The sequence below is a fragment of the Nerophis lumbriciformis genome, linkage group LG34 (genome assembly GCF_033978685.3).
Source record: "Nerophis lumbriciformis linkage group LG34, RoL_Nlum_v2.1, whole genome shotgun sequence".
Taxonomy (NCBI): domain Eukaryota; kingdom Metazoa; phylum Chordata; class Actinopteri; order Syngnathiformes; family Syngnathidae; genus Nerophis; species Nerophis lumbriciformis.
In genome coordinates, this window is record NC_084581.2 from 13,499,495 (window position 1) to 13,524,141 (window position 24,647).

General features: G+C 39.3%; 1 protein-coding gene across 1 annotated transcript in view; it reads right to left on the reverse strand.

Moving 5' to 3' along the window:
• Positions 1 to 24,647, reverse strand: part of man1a1 (mannosidase, alpha, class 1A, member 1) — a 226,765-nt gene that overhangs the window by 82,301 nt on the left and 119,817 nt on the right. The gene's annotated exons all lie outside the window — the stretch shown is intronic.

A 24,647-nucleotide genomic window follows, 5' to 3' on the forward strand; every position in this document is an offset into this window, starting at 1 on the left:
CTGCCATGCAAGGCGCTAACCAGCAGCCATCAGGAGCAAGGGGTGAAGTGTCTTGCCCAAGGACACAACGGACGTGACTAGGATGGTAGAAGGTGGGGATTGAACCCCAGTAACCAGCAACCCTCCGATTGCTGGCACGGCCACTCTACCAACTTCGCCACGCCGTCCTGAAACATTGAACAGTTGGACTTGTGCGTTCAAAAGTATAGAGAAGGTAACGCTAAATTAAGTTTACCTGTAGAGGTTGAAGTGCATTTTAGGTTCATCCTGACATTATACCCAGAAGTCTAATATCCCCAAGGTTTTGTGAGTACCGGTAGTGTATGATGCAGTGGTGAGTGAAAGTGACAAAGTTAACCAGCAGTGTCCGCATAGTTCCTGGTGTTTAATGTTCCTGACGGCAATGAACAACAATCACACAGCGCAAAAAAGGCTGCATTTATTCGCCAACAGGCTCAATTTATTCCTGCCAGGGCCATTTCACGGTCTTAGGCAAAAAAGCCAAGCAGGAAGACACCAACAACCCGGCTTCTCGCTAGGCTGCCGGCTCTTAGCCGTATTCACAGAGTAGCTTGATGGGTAAAGCTTGCAGCCCTCGGGCCTGGCCGGGGGAGACCCTGGCTCTTTTCACGGCACTGAGCAGAGTTGAGGCTGATTGCGCTCTAATGCCACGTTTACACAATGCTGACGAGAGTTGAGGCTTAAAAAGCGAGCAGACTATGCGGAAACGCTTGACATTTCACTGTTCATGGCGGTGGAAAAAAAGTGCAAGCTTTTTAATCGGAGCGTTTACTGGAGCAGCTTGGAAGCGAGTGCGAGCTAGTCTTCAAATCATTACACTGGTGCAAGTCTTTCGGTCTACGGTATGCAATTAAAGGGGTTTTGTCATTGGTATTACAGAGGATTTAAACACAACCAATAATTAAATAAATGTAAATACTTAAAGGGGAACTGCAAAAGGAAGACACGACAAGATACTCATTTCATCCCACCATTTTTTATCTGATGAGTGAAAATTATGATGAATTCAGCAGCTGAACAGGGAGCGCAAGTATTGTGCTGAAAGATACAAAGATCCCATTGGTCGGCATGCCAGTGAGAGTGGGGATTGTAAATGACTGTTTTGTTATGTTCTTATTTTGTATTTCTTAGCACTTAGCACTCATGCTACATGATGATTTTGTGTTTCACCATTGCTGGATCTGCTGAGCACCCAACTGCTCATACTTGCAGCTGCTCTTCTGTATATTCAGGCTAAAAAAGATATAAGTTCTGGATCATCACTTGTCCCAAATTAGTCATCGTTGGCTCTCACAAAGTCTGCCATAACTAGAGGTAGTTGTTTTTTGTTGACGGAAAACGCGTGTGTTGCTATGCTCTCTGTGAAATTAATGCACCAAGGAAAAAATTGCGGTAATGCTTGAAATGACAGAATTACTTTAAATATTACATGTTATCATAGAAGTGGCTGTAACTACATTACATACATATTCCCAGCATGTAATAAAACATTGTTGGAGCTTTTTAAAGGGCTTTATAGGCAGAAAAGATTGTATCCCCATTTCCTGCATTGTTCACCGATTTATGCCTGCAGTTTTTCACTATTTATAAGGCACAGCAAAGAGAAAGACGTGTGTTCTTGTCTCACAAAGGAAATGTGGATAGGCAAAATTCCCCAAAAAGTGCAGTTACCCTTTATGTAACATAATTTTGCAAAACAAAAACAAGGTGCAGTTTAGTCTGTTTTGCTTATCTTACAGTTGATAACACATTGAGAAGTGTGCAAAAACATTATTTATAGGATTAAACCACTAAGAACATGTAACGACTTGGTCGCATCGTGATGCGGGTGTGGTTCTCCCAAGGATGCAGACGGCTTCGGACACAGCTTGCAGGTAGGAAAATGATTTATTTAAAATATAAATCATTCGATGAACAAACAAAAGACATGCACATAGCACAAAAGGCAAAACAAAAGGACTAGCGTGGGAACTAGCAGGCAAAAATAGCATAGCATGAAATCTAAGTAGTCGTTATCAGTTGTATGGGAACAAACTAGGAAGCCAGACCGAGTGAGGCCAGGGCAAAGACTAAATAGCCCTCTGATTAGCGCCCGGGCAACAGGTGCGCGTCCCGGACACTAACCAGAGGCAGGTGTATACAATCTGCCGTCATGGCAACAGAAACAAACGGAACTCAAGGTCCTGAAAACACATGTGACGAGAAAACAAACAAACTATGATCCGGGCAGCGGATCATAACAAGAACACATGTGATAATATAGTAATTTGTGCAAAGTTTATAATAGATGAGCACTAAAGGCTATACATAATGGACTAATAAGTGAGAATTTTTTTTTTTGAGTATCAATTGAAAATCTTTTAAATTGCTAAAATGCTTCTTTTTATATCAGCATTATCACAGCATATACATATACTTGTATTAGGTTTACAATGCTCTACTACCAATACCGTTACGTTATAGTGGTATTTCTGTCATTTTTTTTTGCCACTGATCTTGTTCTTTCACTTTGCATTTTTTCTGCATTTTGATTGGGTGGCAGCTCGCCCCCTTCTGGCCAATAAGTGGAAATAGAAAAGGCCTCAAATATTGTTGCGAGGAAAATTCAGGGTCGTGTATAAAAAACATAATAAGTTTGACCCTGTGGCTGAAGCGTCCAGTCAGTGTTGTCTGATATATTTAAGTGATTAGAGACTATGTCAGTAATAATCTGGAAATATATTATTGTGATTAAAATGCAGTATTTCATATCAATAACAGAGGGATTTAATACTCCAAATACAGCCTAAGTGATTATTGATTTAGCCTTGTGCAGATAGATTTAATCTCTTATAACAATAAAATATTATGATGACATGAGCCAAATAACTGTGATTGTCAGCAACATGATTCTTATATAAAACTGCTACCATTGTTTTGAGCAAATTAAAAAATAAATACAAATAGTTCCTCAGATTTACAGCACAGGCTTCTTTCAAGCAAATGACTCCTGAAGCCATTCATTCTAATAATGATTCTTACACAAAAACAAAGCTGCCAAGGTTAAACGGAACAAGATCAGGGTTACAAAAAAACAAAACTTATTTCTGATTGTTTCTTTTATTTACAACCATGACCTAACTTTTTATGCAGGGGTGTCCAAACCTTTTCAACATAGGGGCACATACACAATAATAAAAAACACAATACTTTGTGTTACAAAGCAAATCAAGAAGTACAGTAGTACCTCGGTTTTGGTTCAACAAACTTTTAGTATGATTCGGGTTTTGGGGGACATTTTTGTATACTGTGTTAGTTATTGTAGGGCTAATCTCTGTGTGTAACAAGCTAGTCCATTTGGCCTCGTATTATTATGGATTGTGTGTCCCAACAAAGAATACTCACGCGTTGGTGACCCCATTTGGAATTTTTTTTCCATTACATTACATCACTTATATTCGTGGTTATGTGTTTGAAGTTATTTAAGCCTTTATCGTGTCCGAAAGAGTTGGTAATTTCTGTGCTATTAATGTGATTGTAAAGAACTATTGTTCATCCGATGCTGATAAGCTAAGACCTCTTTCTTGTTTTAAAGCTATGTACAATATCAACTGTTATTTGTTTATGCATTTAATAAATATTAATAAATCCCCAAAATCTTTTCTTGCCAGTTCCTTGTGTACATCCTCACCCTGATGCTGTGAAAGCCGACAGCGTTTTACGTCACAGTTTACCAGAATGGTAATTGTGTTTGTATGTGGATTATTATCATTTCCATGCAGCGCCAGTCTGCCTCGTGCTTGGTGGGCTAATCCCATTACATCTGACATCTTAGATGAAGAACATCTGTGGCCTGCAATGACTGGGACATTAGCAACAAGATTAGGAGTAACTTGATGCTTGCGGTCACTACATTTCAACTATATACTTCTGCTTGATGCTGCAAAGATGCTATTGATGTGGCTAATAAAAAAGTGAGTGCAATCCTATAACTTTATAGTATAGGAAGTAACCTTGGGTATACTTCAGAGGAGTCAGTGTACAGCTTGTTAAGCAGTATAGATGTATTATCCATTAAAAAAGAAGTCAGCAAACAATTGTCTAAATAGCTGGCAACAGCAAGATAATTGTGTCTTGCCTATAGTCAACATAACGGAAAGTGCGTAAGTGCTACCAGCACTAGGAAGCTGTGGTTAATTGAGACATCCACAGTGGCATTGTAAAGTAGAAACTGGGCCGCATGGCAGTTTTTCAACATGATAAGGAGTTCAAACACACCTCACATGCCTTGCTAATGAAGCTAAAGGGCTGACCAGGTGTGGGCTGCACTTGTGCAGTCTCGGACCATGACACTTGCACCACCATGCTCAACTGTCGGCAAGACAAACTATCTTGCCACTCAATTGTGTTGTTTGCTATTTCGACAATATCAGCGGTTTGTTGATTTGCACTGAAATATAAAGCTGTACACTGACTTCTCTAATGTATTTTTTTCCCAAGATGGCGCCGCTGTAGTGGCTGCTGTTGGCAGGAGCTCTGTGCTCTTGTGTCATCCTTTTGTGTTTCCATCTTGTTTTCATGTGTTATTATTTATATATATTAGGGGTGTAATGGTACACAAACATTTCGGTTCGGTACGTACCTCGGTTCAGAGGTCACGGTTCGGTTCATTTTCGGTACAGTAAGAAAACCAACAAAATATACATTTTTTGGTTATTTATTTACCAAATTTGTAAACAATGGCTTTATCCTTTCAACATTGGGAACACTATAATAATTCTGCCCACGTTAATCAACATTAAACTGCCTCAAGTTGCTGCTCAGATTAAATAAAATGATAAAACTTTTCTTCTACATATAAAAAGTGCAACATTAAACAGTTTCAAGTGAACTCATCATGCTTAATTTATTACAGCATTTGGGAAGCCTGTAGTTGATTTTTATCACACACACACGCACACACACACACATGCACACACACACCGCACAATGAGCTAACACACACACACACACACCGCAAAATGAGCTAACGTTACGCTAAAAGCTAATTGGCCTTCACCTCAAGCCAGGGCTGCGAGCGAGCTGAGCTTCAGTTTGTTTCTAGAACGTCTACGGGCTCATAGTGATGTTACTAGTAGTTGACTGGGAGGTGTTTATTTTAATTTTGGGAGAGTCCGCTGCCTTATGCTCACCTGCTAAACACCTATCTGCTAACCCCACCGCAGAAGCACTGAATCCATGCGCTCTGAATACGTACTGCTGATTGGCTGTTACCGCTATAGTTCTAACCAATCAGATGGTTGTGTGGGTGGGACAATGCTGGGTGCTGTGTAGGAGACAGAGGCAGAAGGAAGCGGAGCAGCTTGTTAAGACTTTAGCTTAGGCGGCTACTTCATATGTTCGTGTGGAAACTCGTTCGGTACACCTCTGAACCGAACCGGAACCCCCGTATCGAAACGGTTCAATACAAAACACGTACCGTTACACCCCTAATATATATATTTTTTTGCCTTGAGATGGCGACTTGTCCAGGGTGTACCCCGCCTTCCGCCCGATTGTAGCTGAGATAGGCTCCAGCGCCCCCCGCGACCCCAAAAGGGAATAAGCGGTAGAAAATGGATGGATGGATGGTTCGGGACCCTTTGGGACTGCGTGACAATGGGTGGCACTTTCATGACTTCTGCGGTGCTTTTTTGTGGACTCTGGATCTGCCTCCCGGGAGCCTTTTGGCCATGGAGACCAGCTGCTGGGTCTCTGCCACACCAGAGTCTGTTTGGAGAGACTGGTGGAGATGTGGATGAAGAGACAGGGCTGCGGAGCTAGCGCTGAGTGCCGGGACAGACAAGCTTCACAGTGTCTTGGCTGAATGAGCAGGTATCGGACACCTCGGTCTCCTTAGACGCATCCTCGCTCATCCATGCGAACTGGACACTGGCTGAGTTAGTGGGCGGCCGAGAGTGGTGTCGGCTCTCTTGGTTGCTTTGTTGGGTCTGCTCCTGTCTCTGGCCATGCTCCTTCCACCCCAGCAGACGATGGTGTTGGTAGAGTGGCTGTGCCAGCAATCGGAGGGTTGCTGGTTACTGGGGTTCAATCCTTACCTTCTACCATCCTAGTCACGTCTGTTGTGTCCTTGGGCAAGACACTTCACCCCTTGCTCCTGATGGCTGCTGGTTAGCGCCTTGCATGGCAGCTCCCGCCATCAGTGTGTGAATGTGTGTGTGAATGGGTAAATGTGGAAATACTGTCAAAGCGCTTTGAGTACCTTGAAGGTAGAAAAGCGCTATACAAGTATAACCCATTTATCATTATAACACCGCAGAGGCCACCACAGTGTATATGTTTCTTTTACTTTTTATTCATAGCTGTGTGTAGAAGTGGCTGGTTGCATCAGCTCTGCTCTTTTAATGTCTTTAATGTCCTTTGATGTTGGAGTGGTCGGGGGGCGTGGTTAAGAGGGGAGGAGTATATTTACAGCTAGAATTAACCAAGTCAGGTATTTCATATATATATATATATATATATATATATATATATATATATATATATACATACCGGTATATATATATATAAGAAATACTTGACTGTCAGTGAATTCTAGCTATATATATATATATATATATATATATATATATATATATATATATATATATATATATATATATATATATATATATATATATATATATATAAATAAGACAAATACTTGAATTTCAGTGTTCATTTATTTACACATATACACACACATAACACTCATCTACTCATTGTTGAGTTAAGGGTTGAATTGTCCATCCTTGTTCTATTCTCTGTCACTATTTTTCTAACCATGCTGAACACCCTCTCTGATGATGCATTCTGCTTCGTCTCCTTGTTAGGTGCGCAGTTGTGCACTGCACTCTCTAAAAGCCGTAGATGTTATTGTCACATATGCATGCATAGTAGATGGCAGTATTGTCCTGTTTAAGAGTGTCACAACATTGCTGTTTACGGCAGATGAACTGCTTTACGGTAGACGAAAACGTGACTGCTGTTGTTGTGTGTTGTTGCCGCGCTGGGAGGACGTTAATGAAACTGCCTAACAATAAACCCACATAAGAAACTAAGAACTCGCCCTCGATCATTCTACAGTTATAACGTGATTGGGCAGGCATGCTGTTTATATTGTGGGAAAGCGGACTTGAAAACAGGCTGTCGACACGTCACTCAGGTCCGCCTGAATTTGTCCCGGGAGGTTTTCGGGAGAGGCGCTGAATTTCGGGAGTCTCCCGGAAAATCCGGGAGGGTTGGCAAGTATGGCGAGTAGAAGCTCCGTCTATTCCGCGCACAAGCGTGAGGATATAAACCTAACATTCAAAAACAAAATGAACGAGAATTAGTTTGACATAGTAACGGCTAGGGCTGGGCGATATATCGAGTTTGTAAGATACAGGTATATCGATATATTTTTAAACAAGATGAATTAAGAAAATATCGTAATATCGATATAATTTATTTCATGTTAAAATGACCAAACGCCGCTTATTTGTTGTGTTCCTTTGTTCTCCCCTGCTTCTCACTCCCTCGCAAAACTCCATGGGCTACTAAACCTTCCTACTTCCAAGACGTGCTTGCACGTATAAGAACATCCATGATTGGTTGGTTGTTTACTATGATGAGTCACGACTGGTTAAGATTATGGCAAAATATTAGGGACAGGCCTATCAGAGGCAAGATAGGACGGGTCACCGAACCAAGAAGGGAAATCACAACAGACATCCCAAATGACGACGAGAGAGTCGGAGAAAAAAAAGAGGGATTTATATATTAAAAAAACTAGTGGAAGATGGCAGAGGGATTCTCTTCTTTAGATGTTTCTTTTAGCGATGTAGACGATGTCCAGAAAACCCACAATGCGTATACTTGGCCACATTTGGACAAGTGTATGCGTCTGGATAAAACATTAATTTTGAGTTGTTTACCATGTAAGCTCAAATCAAAACTGTTCTCGAGTTGCACGAGAAATGCTGCCAAAAATGTATGCCGAAGCATACTTGCCAACGCTCCCGGATTTTCCGGGAGACTCCCGAAATTCAGCGCCTCTCCCGAAAACCTCCCGGGACAAATTTTCTCCCGAAATTCAGGCGGAGCTGGAGGCCACGCCCCCTCCAGCTCCATGCGGACCTGAGTGACGTGTCGACAGCCTGTTTTCACGTCCGCTTTCCCACAATATAAACAGCGTGCCTGCCCAAACACGTTATAACTGTAGAATGATCGGGGGCGAGTTCTTGGTTTCTTATGTGGGTTTATTGTTAGGCAGTTTCATTAACGTCCTCCCAGTGCGGCAACAACACACAACAACAGCAGTCACGTTTTTGTCTACCGTAAAGCAGTTCGTCTGCCGTAAACAGCAATGTTGTGACACTCTTAAACAGGACAATACTGCCCTCTACTGTACATGCATATGTTACAATAACATCTAGGGCTTTTAGAGAGTGCAGTGCACAACTGCGCACACAACAAGGAGATGAAGCAGAAGAACGAGGAAGATACAGCCATGGCGACGTCGACGATGCAGCTGCAATTGGACCTGGATAGCCTCCGGGAAGAAGTAGTGGACTACCAAGTGCTTGGCAGTTAAGATCTTCCTCAGGAAACAAGGATTGACCAGTTTTGGGCCATGAAATGTTTTGATGAAAGCACTTTTGTGCGTGCCACACAGCAATGCATCATCAGAGAGGATGTTCAGCATGGTTAGAAAGATAGTGATAGAGCAAGGATGGACAATTCAACCCTTAACTCAACAATGAGTAGATTAGTGTTATGTGTGTGTATATGTGTAAATAAATGAACACTGAAATTCAAGTATTTATTTTATATATATATATATATATATATATATGTATATATATATATATATTATATATATATATATATATATATATATATATATATATATATATATATATGTATATATATATATATATTATATATATATATATATATATATATATATATATATAAAAAATAAAATACATATATATATATATATAGCTAGAATTCACTGAAAGTCAAGTATTTAATATATATATATATTAGGGATGTCCCGATCCGATATTTGGATCGGATCGGCCGCCGATATTTGCAAAAAAATGCGTATCGGCAAGGCATGGGAAAATGCCGATTCAGATCCAGTTAAAAAAAAAAAAACTCCGCTCCGTGTATTCCAACGCACCGTTTTAAATAGTACATTCCACTTTTCTGCTGCTCCATAATTTCCGTTCCGCATTTTCCAGCACACCTTCAACACATCCACAGGTCTGTGGATTCGAACGCAGTTGCTTTTAGCTGCTGGCATTACACGACAGGCTCTTCTCACTCTTTTCTGTGTCTGTGCTTCTCACAGACAGCAAGTGCACCTTCTTACACACGTCACATACTGTCACGTCATACGTCACATACGTATACGTCCTCCCCGAGCAGAGAGGTAGCAGCATGGCTAACGTTAGCTGTGATGCTAGCGCAGCCGTGTGACCAACATTCTCTCTAAGGTGCGCGCTTGTGCAATTGCGCACTGTTTAAACGTCCTCTGCGCATAGCATTTATATGCCACGCACAAAATCAAATAAAAAAATAAGCGCATAACAATTTTCGACACACGGACACGACAGAGAAAACAGTTTTCGTCATCATTGTTCAAATATCATAACGTCTGTCGAGACGCTTATCTCCATTCGGTGCCACACGTCCACACCATCAAAATGCCGAGGCAAAAATTTCCAGATCAACACCGTATGAAAAAATTAGTGATTTTTTTAGTTGTGATTTCCTTCTCTGCATGAAAGTTTAAAAGTAGCATACATTAATGCAGTATGAAGAAGAATGTTTTAATGTAGACATGCAAGCCTTGAAAGAAAATGTTGAAAATCAAGACTACATTTCCTGCAAATGGATGCATTTCTACCCTATATTTTAACTTTAGATTTATTCTCATATCAAACTCTTTTGGCTGTCTTTTTGACACTTACATCCGGCACCCCCCTCCACACCCTGGATTATAAATAATGTAAATAATTCAATGTGATTATCTTGTGTGATGACTGTATTATGATGATAGTATATATCTGATAGTATATATCTGCATCATGAATCAATTTAAGTGGACCCCGACTTAAACAAGTTGAAAAACTTATTCGGGTGTTACCATTTAGTGGTCAATTGTACGGAATATGTACTTCACTGTGCAACCTACTAATAAAAGTCTCAATCAATCAATCAAAACACATAGAATCATCATACTGCTGTGATTATATGCATCAAGTGTTCATTCAAGGCTAAGGCAAAATATCGATATATATATCGTGTATCGCAATTTGGCCTTAAAATATCGCAATATTAAAAAAAGGCCATATCGCCCAGCCCTAGTTCAATGATGCCATTTCTGTTTGTCATGTATAATTTTGTCTATTTTGTGTTTATCCTTGAATAAACAGGTCAGTTTCTTGTTACCAACCATTGTGTATTATTCAAACTCACTTAATTCAGCTGGCTAGTTGTTATCAAGAGTACTAAAACCCTTTTCAACATGATTCTGACAACTAAGTAGGCTAAATAACTTTAAACTTTAATACATGCTCGGATAGGCCATTATCGGTCAGTATCGGTATCAGATCGGAAGTGCAAAAACAATATCGGTATCGGATCGGAAGTGCAAAAACCTGGATCGGGACATCCCTAATATATATATATATATACTGTATATATATATGAAATACTTGAGTATTTCTTATATATATATATATATATATATATATATATATGAAATACTTGACTTGGTGAATTCTAGCTGTAAATATACTCCTCCCCTCTTAACCACGCCCCCGACCCCAACCACGCCCCCTGCCCACCCCCGAACACGCCCCCCTCCCCCCCAGCCCCTACCTCCCGAAATCGGAGGTCTCAAGGTTGGCAAATATGTGCCGAAGTGAGGAAGATCATAGCCGCACAATTAAGTCAAGTCACTTACTTGGCGCTGACCAGAACCGTACATGTGTGACAGTCCATTACATCGTCGACTGGGAATTCAAGTGCCTGCCTGCACATTTATTTTTTATCTGAGTTTGGTACATTTTGTATTATTTGCACAGCTATGTTATTTATTTTACGTAGAAATAATATTTGCTGTTTTATTTATGTTATGCAATTCTGTGCTACTTAAACAGTTTATTTTCTGTGCTGTTAATACCCATCTTGACTAACTGGGTTAATAAAAGTGCCACTGACTGTTTACATTACAGTTCTCATTCACTTAAATTTCAGTGAATCTCGCTCAAAAATGAACATCTTTATATGTATACTTTCACCGGAAAATATATCGATATACATATCGAATATCAGGTTTAAGTAAAAATATATCGAGATATACTTTTTCATCCATATCGCCCAGCCCTAGTAACAGCTAAATTCCATCCATCCATTTTCTACCGCTTGTCCTTATTACTTTTAAAGACACGTTATGTTACTGCTTACAACAAAAATACTATGAGTGCTCTCAACACTGGTTATCTAGCCATAAAACACTGAGGCAATGCTTAGCACTTTGAACGTTTTGCTTTAAAATACCGGTATATATATCGGATCCCGGTATTCAAACTAAAAATACAGCGGTATCAGTTTTGGTTCATACCACCCAGCACTACTTGTAACTAAAGGACACACCTTTATTAATTAGTTAATCCAATTTTGGATTTGACTCATGAGTCATGACCTCCAAAACGGACCAAATCCTGACAGACGTACTCCATATTCTTGTAGAAAGTTTTCACAGAACATTGCACTGTTCCAGCTGCAAAGTAGCAAGAACAGCAAATACAATTTCTTCACTTAATACTAGGTGTTCTAATGGAAGAGTAAACGTCATATCGGCTTGACACAAGTCATCCCATTTCTTAATCCTCCTTCGCTGTGAAACTGAACTCCCTCTGGCCAGGATAGATTTGACCGGCTGAACGGAGATTAAGAAAGATATCCTGCAAATTAATTGTCCACACTCTGTAAGGAATCTCTCCTTCAATGCATGCGAGCGCGCGTGTGTGTGTGTGTGTGCGTGTGTGTGTGTGTGTGTGTGTAGGTTTAAGGCTCTTTGCTTGTCATCAGAAGCAGCACATTGACGCGGCCAACAGCAGGAGGAAACAGACGATCGCGGGATGGCTGTTTTACCTCGGTGCCACCTGGCAGCAAAGCCAATTTTCTCACCGAGTGAATGGGATTTCCTGAGGTTAGAAGATAGAAGCTGACTATCGGCTCCTTGCAGCACATCCCACATCGCTCTTTTCGTTGGCTGTTTGTAGCAGGACCTGCCTGGCCGCCAACGCCACAGAGGGGAGCTTTGTGACAGTGATACAGCTTTCATTTTCAGTCAGGTTTATGATTTTAAAAATGTGCATTGTGATCTGACTACAAACAAAAAGCGACAAACAATGAGGGATTACGACAGATAATCAACACCGTTTTTTGGGCCAATGCTTGACAGATATTGTGTTACTTTCTTGGTCGAAAGCATCTGCAAATTATGATGTTTTGCGGCTGTGATGACTAGGGATGGATGGGTACTAAATTTGGTATTTTTAAAAGGTACTACCGGGTACCGATTCACATAAAATTAAACAGTACCATTTGTTGATACCTTTGGTGCATGAGATGTCACGTGCGGTTGCAGACTTGACAATGATGATATGCTATAGACATGCTATTGATTAACATTAGTGATTTTACGAGGCGATTTCAACACCTCCACGTTTATAATGAAATCTACAACTTAGATGCACGTTACAATCAAATAGCTGGTTTTACGGGCACATTCAGCTTAATGGCAAAGTCAACTTCTTGGCTAAGGCAACACAACGTAACATACACTACTGCCAAAACATCTTGTTGCAATTGCATGCTAAATCTACTATATAATACTTGCAAATGGGACTCAGAAGTGTAAGAAAACAAAAGAACTGGACACCAGTAATAATCATTAACTGTTTCTTATAACCGTTAAATGTTGAATAAAAGAGATGATATCATTGATCAATTAACATTTATTAACATATTAAACAACCAAAATTGGCACCGTTGAGTACCGGGAATTTGTGTGAAATGTGCAAGGTACCCATCCCTAGTGATGACAAACTATTAGTTCAGCTTTGCCTATACAACAGACAGAAACATGCTTAACTTATGATCTGAATCGTAAACAAACCACAAAAATATACAAATTGGTGCCCTTAAGCAATGCACAAAACTATAAAAATATAGCTAAGTGTAAACTAAATTTTCACTTAAACTTTCTGTAACACATGGTCAGAGACAAATTCAATGCAATTAAGGGACTACAATGTGATTAAAAAAGCATTGGTATCATAGGGCCCTTGCAAATATTTTAAAGATGACAAAGTATTTTTAAGCATTTTTGCGAAGTAAAATCTGCAAAGTTTCAACCAATTTGCCTCTCTATCCGCTTCAGGCGAAGAAAACAGAGAACAAAGATGGCTGCCATACTTTGGTTACAGTACACAATTGTGTAAAACTGCATTATCTATACAGTAAAGCACTTTCTAATAATTTGAGTTCCTCTCATGCGCAAGTTGGAATTTTGCCAGAGAGTTGATTTGTTTACGGCAACAAGAAAATTTGGACAGTCCGATCAATGTTGAGCTGAAGGGGCCAAAATTGATAGGCTGCAACCTAAACAAGGACAGTGACACGTTCCAGAAGCTAAATACAAGCTTGCATTTTGTGTCAGCCAAACATGTTTTAGGAAAGCCACTTTTTTGTCAAGCTAATGCTGAATACCATCAGTATAGAGGGGGATGAAGTGACATTTTATGAGGACTTTTGTCACCCTCTGTAATTCCTACAAGTCTCCTGTAAAATGTTATCATCTTTGTGTCTGCACTCCCTCACTTCCTGTTTTCCATCAGCTGAGTCACTAGCTCAGAGCTGGCCAGCAACACTCTCCTCAAGGTTTTTAGGTTATTACTTCTTGTTTGTGTTCTCACATCGCAGAATTTCTCACTGCACTTTTAGAGTTTTCTTGGGTTTTATGTATTTTGCTTTTTGTCTTACAGTATGGGGATTATTGGGCAAGGGAAAGTTATTTATACTCTGTTCCAAACATAGCAACAGCTAGGCTTGTGTGCATGCAGATGAGCATCCAGAGATCTGATTGGTTTATATGAAATCCTACAATGAAGGCAAGCCATCAGGAAATGCTGGCATCGTCACATTAGGGCTCTTCACACGTGTCTTTCTTTCTTTGCTGGGGGCCGTCTACAATTTTGGTCTATGCAAGAAGCCAGAAGCTTCACCACATTTCTATCTTATTATCCCTTAACCACAAGCCAACATTAATACCGGACCGTGAATAATATCCCAGGGACACAAACAACGTTTTTAATTGTGATTTGGACAATAAACACGTATGGTTCCGACTAATACTGGCGAACAAAAACATAGCAAGACCTGAAGCCATGAACTAATAAGCTAAAAGACATTTAATGGGCTTTGGAATATAGTATTTTCAGTTCTGACTAATTACAGAGAAAAACGACTGTTAATGGCTGCATCAAAACCTTTTAGCTTGTTAAAGGCTAAAAGGTACATTACAGATGGGACACTACATCTCTTTGTATCTGACAAAGACGAGTAACCAAGATTGTGTTCATAGGGCCAACAAGACAAAAACTGAACCTGCTAAATGGATCAAGATCTGAAGGATAGCAGAAGGTTAAGATAATAAGACTAAAAAGCACTAAATCACTTTTTGGACATGACAGCTGTTTGGTTCTAATTGATACAAGTACCCAAATTGTTTTTGAGGATAAAAACCAAAAACCTAGCAGATACTGCCAACTTAATTAAGACCTGAATGATAGCAGAAAGATAGGCTAAAAAGCTAAAAGGTCGTTATTTGCATTCAGACAATATAGGTCAGTGTGTAACTGGTTCTGTTACCCGGTTTGTACTTCAACACACTCATATTGGGCAACAGCGTGGTTCATTGAAATGAATTTAAATAAATGTAATCTGTGCAAAAACATGTAATAGGCTTTTTAAAAGGAAAACAAACTTGTAGGTAAGGAACTTCGTATGAAAAACAATATAATAGAATAAACTGAAGTAGTTTTATGATGTAATGTAATACTAATGAACAACATATACCTTGGAGAGTGGACTTCTACTTCAAATGGCTTCTTTGTCAAACACACAATCAGCAGCCTATCCATATTTCCACGGTTAAATGTTTGCCGTTTATATATTATTTCAATGTCCTTGGCTAGCGTTATTGACTAATTCTGCTTTAGTATAGTGCAGACTAGCAGTGCTACGCTCCAACTGCTAGTTGGCTACACGGTCGGTCATGTATTTCATGATTTATTTTCTTTTTTCAATTAATATCATCCATTTCTGTTCAGCACTGTCCTTCTTCCTCACTTTCTTCGTTCCCATGGTCAGAAAAACAAAGTTGTTTTGATATTTTGCTATAAACTATTGCTAGCCAGTAAGACCAGATGTTTTGGTCGGATGTTACGGGGTTCACTGTGACATTCGCTACGCCAACTAGCGGTGGGGAGGCTCGTAACCTAAAGCCTAACAATTAGCCGAGAGACAACTCATATACTGAAAAACGTGTAAGCTGGGGCACTCGTATCCACTGTACTAGTACTATACTAGTGACTGGTATTGTATTTATAAGGCCAACAAGCCAAAAACCTAACAGAAGCTGCTAACTGGAACAAGACCTGAATAATAGCAGAAGATTAGGCTAATAGGCTATGAATCCTTTATTTGTATGTGGACAATATACAGTAGATTTCATCCAATACTAATACTAGTGACTGATATTGTATTTATAAGGCCAACACGTCAAACACCTACCAGCTAAATATATCAAGATCTTAATCCTAGCAAAAGGCTAAACTAATTAGATAAAAGCCTTTGGAAGTTAAACAGCAAGAGCTAACAAAGTTTTGTGAATGCAATTACAACAGTGGCTTCCTTCAAAAAAACGCAGTTTACTCTTTAAACATAATTGTCTTTGTCCACATCGTCAGTTAACATGGTAGCGTCTTTATGCCAACCATCACTTGGCGGACCGGCAGTGAGAAAGAGCCACAGAGAAAGTCACCAATAAGCCGTGTCTTCTCTAAGGACCTGGACTCGGAGGAGGAAGGCATGTGAAGACTTTTGAGTGCTGCAATGATTGGCTCATTAAAGAAAAAAACGGAGGAAAAAAGAAAGCAGTTATGAGTGACTGCTGAGAAATGATAACGAGTCACAGTTAGCGCCCAGTGTTTTTCACAGCGAGACCATTACACATTCAAATAATCTGCTACCTGCACTGTTCCCCGTGAAGAGCTTTTTGTCCTCATTCTGAACGCCAATCAAGCTGCCTCTAAAATTATTATTATTCATTCCCTGTGTATCGAGATGTGGGTCACGTTGTTGGAAGTCTAAATTTAACAGCTTTTCACAGCACTTAAAAAAATAAAAGTCTTTTTCAACACTACTGCAGTGGCGTGAAAGTTTATTTAGTATGATGGCGCTGACTTCTTGTCTGAGACAATTTAATTTGATCAGAACAATGTATTTATTGTTAAAGCACTCAAAGTTTTTTTAAAGCACACAGGCGCTTGTTGTTGCATCTCACATTGGCTCATACTTACTTTCGCTGGTAAAAAATAAATAAATAAATAAAAAAGTTAAGGGTTACGTCCCGAGACCTCACTTGAATGGTGAAAAGCTGGGAATAATGGCTGCAGCCATTAAAAGTCCTAAAATGCGTATTTTTTAACCCTACAATATGCCTCTGACACTTTTTAAATACATTTAAAGTATTTAATGTATAGGTACACATATGTTTTTACATTACTTTTATTATGTGTGCACATGTGGTAGAGGGAAAAGGGGGTTTAGGATGATGGTGGCTGACTCTTTCAACCTGGGATTATGTAATGAGGGCGGGAGACCCTGTTTTTTAAATGTTTTAAATGAAAAGCATTTTGTACAACATTTTATAAGTATGAAAATGCTTTACAAAAAAAGTTTCATTAATTGATATTCACGACGGATTATTGATAATGAAAGATGATCAATAAAAGAACATATGGAATTGAGTCAGTCTAGCTTTTAGACGAGTTGTCAAATCAACAACCAAAGGTTCTGTAGGCCACTGAGTCCCTCGACTAGCTTGTTATGTTGTGCATTATGCTAATTATCACTTATTTATAAATCATTACAACTTAAAGTGGATGAGATGGGGTTTCTGCAAAATACAAACCCCGTTTCCATATGAGTTGGGAAATTGTGTTAGATGTAAATATAAACGGAATATAATGATTTGCAAATCATTTTCAACCCATATTCAGTTGAATATGCTACAAAGACAACATATTTGATGTTCAAACTGATAAACATTTGCAAATAATCATTAACTTTAGAATTTGATGCCAGCAACACGTGACAAAGAAGTTGGGAAAGGTGGCAATAAATACTGGTAAAGTTGAGGAATGCTCATCAAACACTTATTTGGATCATCCCACAGGTGAACAGGCAAATTGGGAACAGGTGGGTGCCATGATTGGGAAAAAAGTAGATTCCATGAAATGCTCAGTCATTCACAAACAAGGATGGGGCAAGGGTCACCACTTTGTCAACAAATGCGTGAGCAAATTGTTGAACAGTTTAAGAAAAATCTTTCTCAACCAACTATTGCAAGGAATTTAGGGATTTCACCATCTACGGTCCGTAATATCATCAAAGGGTTCAGAGAATCTGGAGAAATTACTGCACGTAAGCAGCTAAGCCCGTGACCTTTGATCCCTCAGGCTGTACTGCATCAACAAGCGACATCAGTGTGTAAAGGATATCCCCACATGGGTTCAGGAACACTTCAGAAACCCACTGTCAGTAACTACAGTTGGTCGCTACATCTGTAAGTGCAAATTAAAACTCTCCTATGCAAGGCGGAAACCGTTTATCAACAACACCCAGAAACCCCGTCGGCTTCGCTGGGCCTGAGCTCATCTAAGATGGACTGGTACAAAGTGGAAAAGTGTTCTGTGGTCTGACGAGTCCACATTTCAAATTGTTTTTGGAAACTGTGGACGTCGTGTCCTCCCGGACCAAAGAGGAATAGAACCATCTGGATTGTTATAAGCGCAAAGTTGAAAAGCCAGCATCTGTGATGGTATGGGGGTGTATTAGTGCCCAAGGCATGGGTAACTTACACATCTGTGAAGGCGCCATTAATGCTGAAAGGTACATACAGGTTTTGGAGCAACATATGTTGCCATCCAAGCAACGTTACCATGGACGCCCCTGCTTATTTCAGCAAGACAATGCCAAGCCACGTGTTACATCAATGTGGCTTCATAGTAAAAGAGTGCGGGTACTAGACTAGACTGGCCTGCCTGTAGTCCAGTACTGTCTCCCATTGAAAATGTGTGGCGCATTATGAAGCCTAAAATACCACAACGGAGACCCCCGGACTGTTGAACAACTTAAGCTGTACATCAAGCAAGAATGGGAAAGAATTCCACCTGAGAAGCTTCAAAAATGTGTCTCCTCAGTTCCCAAACGTTTACTGAGTGTTGTTAAAAGGAAAGGCCATGTAACACAGTGGTGAACGTGCCCTTTCCCAACTACTTTGGCACGTGTTGCAGCCATGAAATTCTAAGTTAATTATTATTTGCAAAAAAAAAAAATTAAGTTTATGAGTTTGAGCATCAAATAGCTTGTCTTTGTAGTGCATTCAATTGAATATGGGTTGAAAAGGATTTGCAAATCATTGTATTCCGTTTATATTTACATCTAACACAATTTCCCAACTCATATTGAAACGGGGTTTGTAAAATGTGAATGGGTATTCCTCAAATAAAATCTTATTATAAAAAAAATATTATGTTGGGAAGACATCTGTGGGGTAGCAAATACCGAGTCACAAATAGGCAGGGATCTACTGTGTATAGTAGAACTAAAGTTCAAAAGTTCAAAAATCCCTTGTATGACGTTAGTTGCTTCCTGTAGGAAATTATTAACACAAATATGATCTGCTTCAGGCTCCATATTTAATCACTACTTACTGTCATACAAGTGTAACAAAAAGTAAACTTGCATATAAACACACACACAATATACAAAAGTTTTGTATCTCATCTCAGTTGATATTGTGCCGAACAAACTCATTTGTTGGCATTGATCATTTCGCAGAATCGGGTACACAAACAAAGAATGCCACAAATTGGTGACTCAGTCTGTGTGCTTTTTGTTATTGAGTATGACTGCAAAATAAGCCGCCATGGGGCCAAACGAAGTTGCGAGTACCAGCACTTTGACAAAGAAGGTGAGAAAAACTATTGAAAGTAGCAAAGTACTAAGGTAAATATATCCTCCCCTTTCCCTCTTTCTGCATGAAAACCCTATCCCTACAAATGTGTGTTTTGGTAATATTTGTAGGTGTTTAGATCCTATTAAATTAGATTTGCCGTATTTTTCGGACTATAAGTTGCAGTTTTTTTCAAAGTTTGGCCGGGCTCCAGTGCGATTTATATATGTTTTTTTCCTTGCATTTTCGCCAGGTGCGACTTATACTCCGGTGCGACTTATACTCCAAAAAATACGGTAGTTCTTTTCGTATCGGAAAAATTGTTTTGGCTATGTACGAATCTCTTTCAGCTGACATTTTGGAAAAAAATAACTGTAAACCCTCGTTTATCGGTTAGATAGTTACTTCGATACGAGCCTGACCGTGGTCAATACATTTCTGCAAAGTAAGAATTATTCATAAAAAAAATCTAACATTTTCATAACTGGAGCCAAAAAAAACAAAAAAACGTGTTGAGCATTTCCGAAACAAATTAACCATATCATTACATTGCTTTTGTTGTAATTTTCTGGTATTAACGTTAAATTGAAGTAAATTAAACAAGAGTTGCGTCAGTGTACATTACATAACTTTCTCCGTGTTGCAATGTATATTTTATGAGGTAGAAAAAAATGACTCTAAAACAGCGGAGTTAATGTGAGCAGAGACTTGTGGTGCTGAGTCGCGGATGATAAAGAGAAAATGCTGCTTCACAAGTGTGATCTAAGTGTTGGAGCTCTGACAGTCTGACTGAGCATGAAATTTGTTTTTTTCTTGTTCTTTTTCCAGGTCGGGAGTGGTGCTAATGAAGGCTCTGTTGGCTCAGTGAAGACGCCGCAACTTAAAGGGAGAACAACACTGACAATCAAGGCTGCAGCCGAGTCTCTTGTGATTTAGCCTCTTTTTCGCAAAACCTGCACCATAGCCGCGAGGCTTTAAAAAGCTCTCTAGCAGGGGATTTGCAGACCACAAAGCTATTGATTCTTCAGCGCAAACTTATAATTAATTAGGAACAGACGCATATTATTAAGAGGGAGAGAATATAAAGGCTAGATGAGGGGAAAAACTCACATTGGCAGCGTGGCGCGAGATCAGGGTAAAAGCCTGATAGTGTCACGTTCTCAGCCTCTTGTTACCGTGCACTCGCATACAAGCACGTACACACGCTGATACACATTCACAGCAGGGCGAGAAGCCCAGTAGAAATCCTTTACTCCATCGTTTTTAGGGAATGAAGCTGATTTGGTAGTAAATGGATGGATGGATGTGGAAAAATCGCATTCAAGTCAGAGTGTAACAAAAGTGCAGAATACTTTGTGTCGTGTGCGGCATTACTGCTCGTCCTTTTGGCCAATAGCCTATTTTTATAACAATACAATGTAAAATGTGAGTAATATCGGTTGATTGGCAACACTAAATGGTCCCTAGTGTGTGAATGTGAGTGTGAATGTTGTCTGTCTATCTGTGTTGGCCCTGTGATGAGGTGGCGACTTGTCCAGGGTGTACCCCGCCTTCAGCCCGAATGCAGCTGAGATAGGCTCCAGCACCCCCCGCGACACCGAAAGGGACAAGCGGTTGAAAATGGATGGATGGATGGATGACGGATTTCAGAGGTTGTGAGTAAAAAGTCTTGAATGACGGAGGAGATAATAGTGGTGAGTCTTTGCAACATTTCTTTTAACTTGTCAGTCTTTTTACACTGACACGTAACCAGATTGGATTGCAGCACCAGTTGGGTTTTGCAAAACCTTTTCCGTGTGCTGGTTGAAAAATGTGTTATTGTTTTGTCTCTTTACAAGAGAGATATTCTTAGACTCAGCGTGTTTTATCTTAAGTAAATAATATATTAGTGTTTCAATGGCAACCAAGACGTATTCAATCGTCCACTTGGAGAATCATTACAATTTTTAGTCGGCAGAAGGTATTCTTTAAACTTAACTTAATTGAACTAACTTTTTAATTATTTTGCTTCAAAGGATGAGGCATTGCCATATTGATATTATTTGTTTGGTAACAAAAAAATAATATTACCTCTTTCACAAGAAGTTTTATAGAGGGGATCAAATGTTCTTATATTTCCCACAATGCATATGGTATCCATATTGAAGGGCGGAAGTTACATTCCAAAAGTGACTTGACTAAGGCCGGCATTCATTTAACCAGCAATATTCATAATACCCACAACGTGTGCTGTTGTTAACTGTCGCAATCGAGGTGGGAAGAATACAATTAGCTGTTCTCGAATTTCTAAGGTAATTTCTGGACAAGGAGAAGAGAAAACGGGCGAGCATGGGCTGCTACAATCATACGAGATGTGAGGTGCTGACGACTTTGTGTTTATTGGGATCATTTCCGGTAATTAAGAACATTTTGTAAGTAAAACTTAATCTAAAATAAATAACGGCCCCACTTTGCATTAACTTGATGTGCTTGGTCAAAGAACTTTAATGGTAGTTGAATTGATGATAATGGTACTCACTTCTCTTATCAGGACTGTAGCCTCCACATAAATCAAAAGTGAAGCATCATGAGAACATCATTCTCCCAATCCTGCCTTACAGTCACAGTCGGCTAAATGACCTTAGATTGATTATCTGTGATTATCTAGGGTGTGAAACTTGGGTCGGATCATTTCTGTGACTGCATTGGTCCAGCCTGGCTTGATGACACAGAGTCCACTGGGTTTATACAGATAAACAAAAACGTCACAAACGCATCTACAGACAAAGTGGTCTTAGCATTCTATACTTTTATAATTTAAAATGTAGTAGTAATGAAGTGGTTCACAAAGTTTGGGTTTAAAACATCGAGGAAGATGTGCACGGTTTCTACTCCACTTCGACTTGTCGATATTGTACGGATCCTTGCATCGAATTACGGCTGTTTGCTCCTTATAATGACAAAGAGATGTTTTATCTTGCATCGCAGCTCCCGCCATCAGTGTGTGAATGAACCCATTTATCATTTATCATTTATCTAATGACTCACAGTATTTCTCTATCGTTCCACAGCCAGCGCAATGTTATTTTCCACTGAATAGTTCTGAAATATTACGTGTAGAGTAGGGCTGCAACTAACGATTGATTTGATAATCGATTCATCTGTCGATTATTACTTCGATTAATCTATTAATAATCGGATAAAAGAGACAAACTACATTTCTATCCTTTCCAGTATTTTATTGGAAAAAAAACAGCATACTGGCACCATACTTATTTTGATTAATGTTTCTCAGCTGTTTGTACATGTTGTAGTTTATAAAATAAAGGTTTATTAAAAAAAATAAAAAAAAATAAAATTAAAAAAAAAATATATATATATATATATATATATATATATATATTTTTTTAAATATTAAAAAAAGAATCGCCTCTGCGCATGCGCATAGCATAGCATAGACCCAACGAATCGATGACTAAATTAATTGCCAACTATTTTTATAATCGATTTAATCGATTAGTTGTTGCAGCCCTAGTGTAGAGCTATCGTGAACGATGACGCTCGCCCTTCAAATTGGATTTCGGCATGCACTTCCGGGAAAAATCCGAACCCCTCTATACATAAAAACAGCCTGCATGTCAGCTTTGTGTTATTAGCATCAAAGTTTCAATTTTTTTCTTCTTACAAAAGGCCTTTTTTGCTGACGAGTGTCATTTTTATGGACAATAATTGAGCCAAAAAAATGTTTGTTTTCGAATACAAACTGTCTTATGTTATATTTTTGCATTATTTTTGTGCCACAAGCCTGTGGGTACTTTTTAAATTTGCTGCCCGTTGAGAAGAGCAATATGTGCTTTAATGTCAGTGTTCAGTAAAACGAGTTTCTATCTACTGTAGAAAGAGGGGTCTGAAAATTTGCTAAATATTTTTAAAAAGTGGGTAAATTGTCAACACTGATTACTCCTACTTAATTTTCTCATTCTTGCATGGATTTCTTATTGAAGCATGGCGTATGCTCAAACCCAGAAGACGTACACACAAAAGATTTAGATGTATAAAAGTGCTTGTACGCACAAATCTAAGCACATTTCCATTTTACATCCCAGTCAACGTGGAATTGAGCGCAGATTTTGGAATCTGGCTCCTCCCTGTCCATGCCCTCATTTAAATATGTAAATCATATTTTAATTAGCCATGCGCCTGGGATTCCCCTCTCTGCATGATCAGAAAACCTCAAGACAATGTGAAAGACGGTATAAAAAACAAAACAAAAGCGATGATGTAGTTTAACCAGTGAAAAACAGCAAGCCCCTTACTCTAAGCACAGACTCGTAATGATGCTGTGAAGACAGGATATAGAATTTGGGGGACACATGCTCAATGCGCATCCCAGGGATTAGATCGCACACAGTGGCAGTTTGTAGTCTGTTCCCAACCATGCGGTTACTCAGAATGAACAAACAATGCCTTCACCCAGGCCACATCGCTACAATGTACTTGTTAATTGCATTTGCGCATCATTTAGGATAATTTCGTCCCGCACGATTGGCATGGCTCATCTCGAGGGACTGGCACAGAACATTTGCATTTAAAATATGGTAAACTTCCTGGGATATGGAGAAGAATGAGGGATTTTTATCACCGCCACAATTCCCCGCCAAATCGAAAAACAAAAGTTAAAATATGCCTAACTGGGGTTTGAACACAAGCCCACAACCACAGAGCATTCACACCAACAAACATTACCCGGCAGTTTCCAGGCCAAATATTACAACCGCTGTTATATTGAGTAAATGACAATTGAAACACAGTGCATCCTCTCTGTCTCTGAAAACATGTTCTTTTCGTATTGCACTATTTACAAAGTGTTATAATACTCTTAAAGCAGTCATTGGTTTTAACAGTATTGATTTGCTCCTTCTTTTTAATGTGCACATCACTTAAACCGAGGAGTAATTGTTTTCACATTTGTTCATTACAACAAATGATCAAATGATCAACAGGATGTAGAAATGTACGTATGCCAGCCATGATGTTGGTGTGAGACACTACACATTTTCATTTCACTCTTGATACATTTGAACTTTGCAGTTAAAAAGAGTGCACACCATGGTTTTTGTGCGTACACACCATTTATACATGAGGGCTTAGGTTCATATGCGGTGTGGTAAAGCAAAGTTATGATTCTATCTCAATACACAGTTGTTACAAGCTACACACAGTCCCATTATAATGTATTTATGGTAAGGGTTTAACAGGTAGCAGCAAATCTGTTTGTGGATGGTTGCCACAAATAAATGCATGTATAAGAAACACTGTT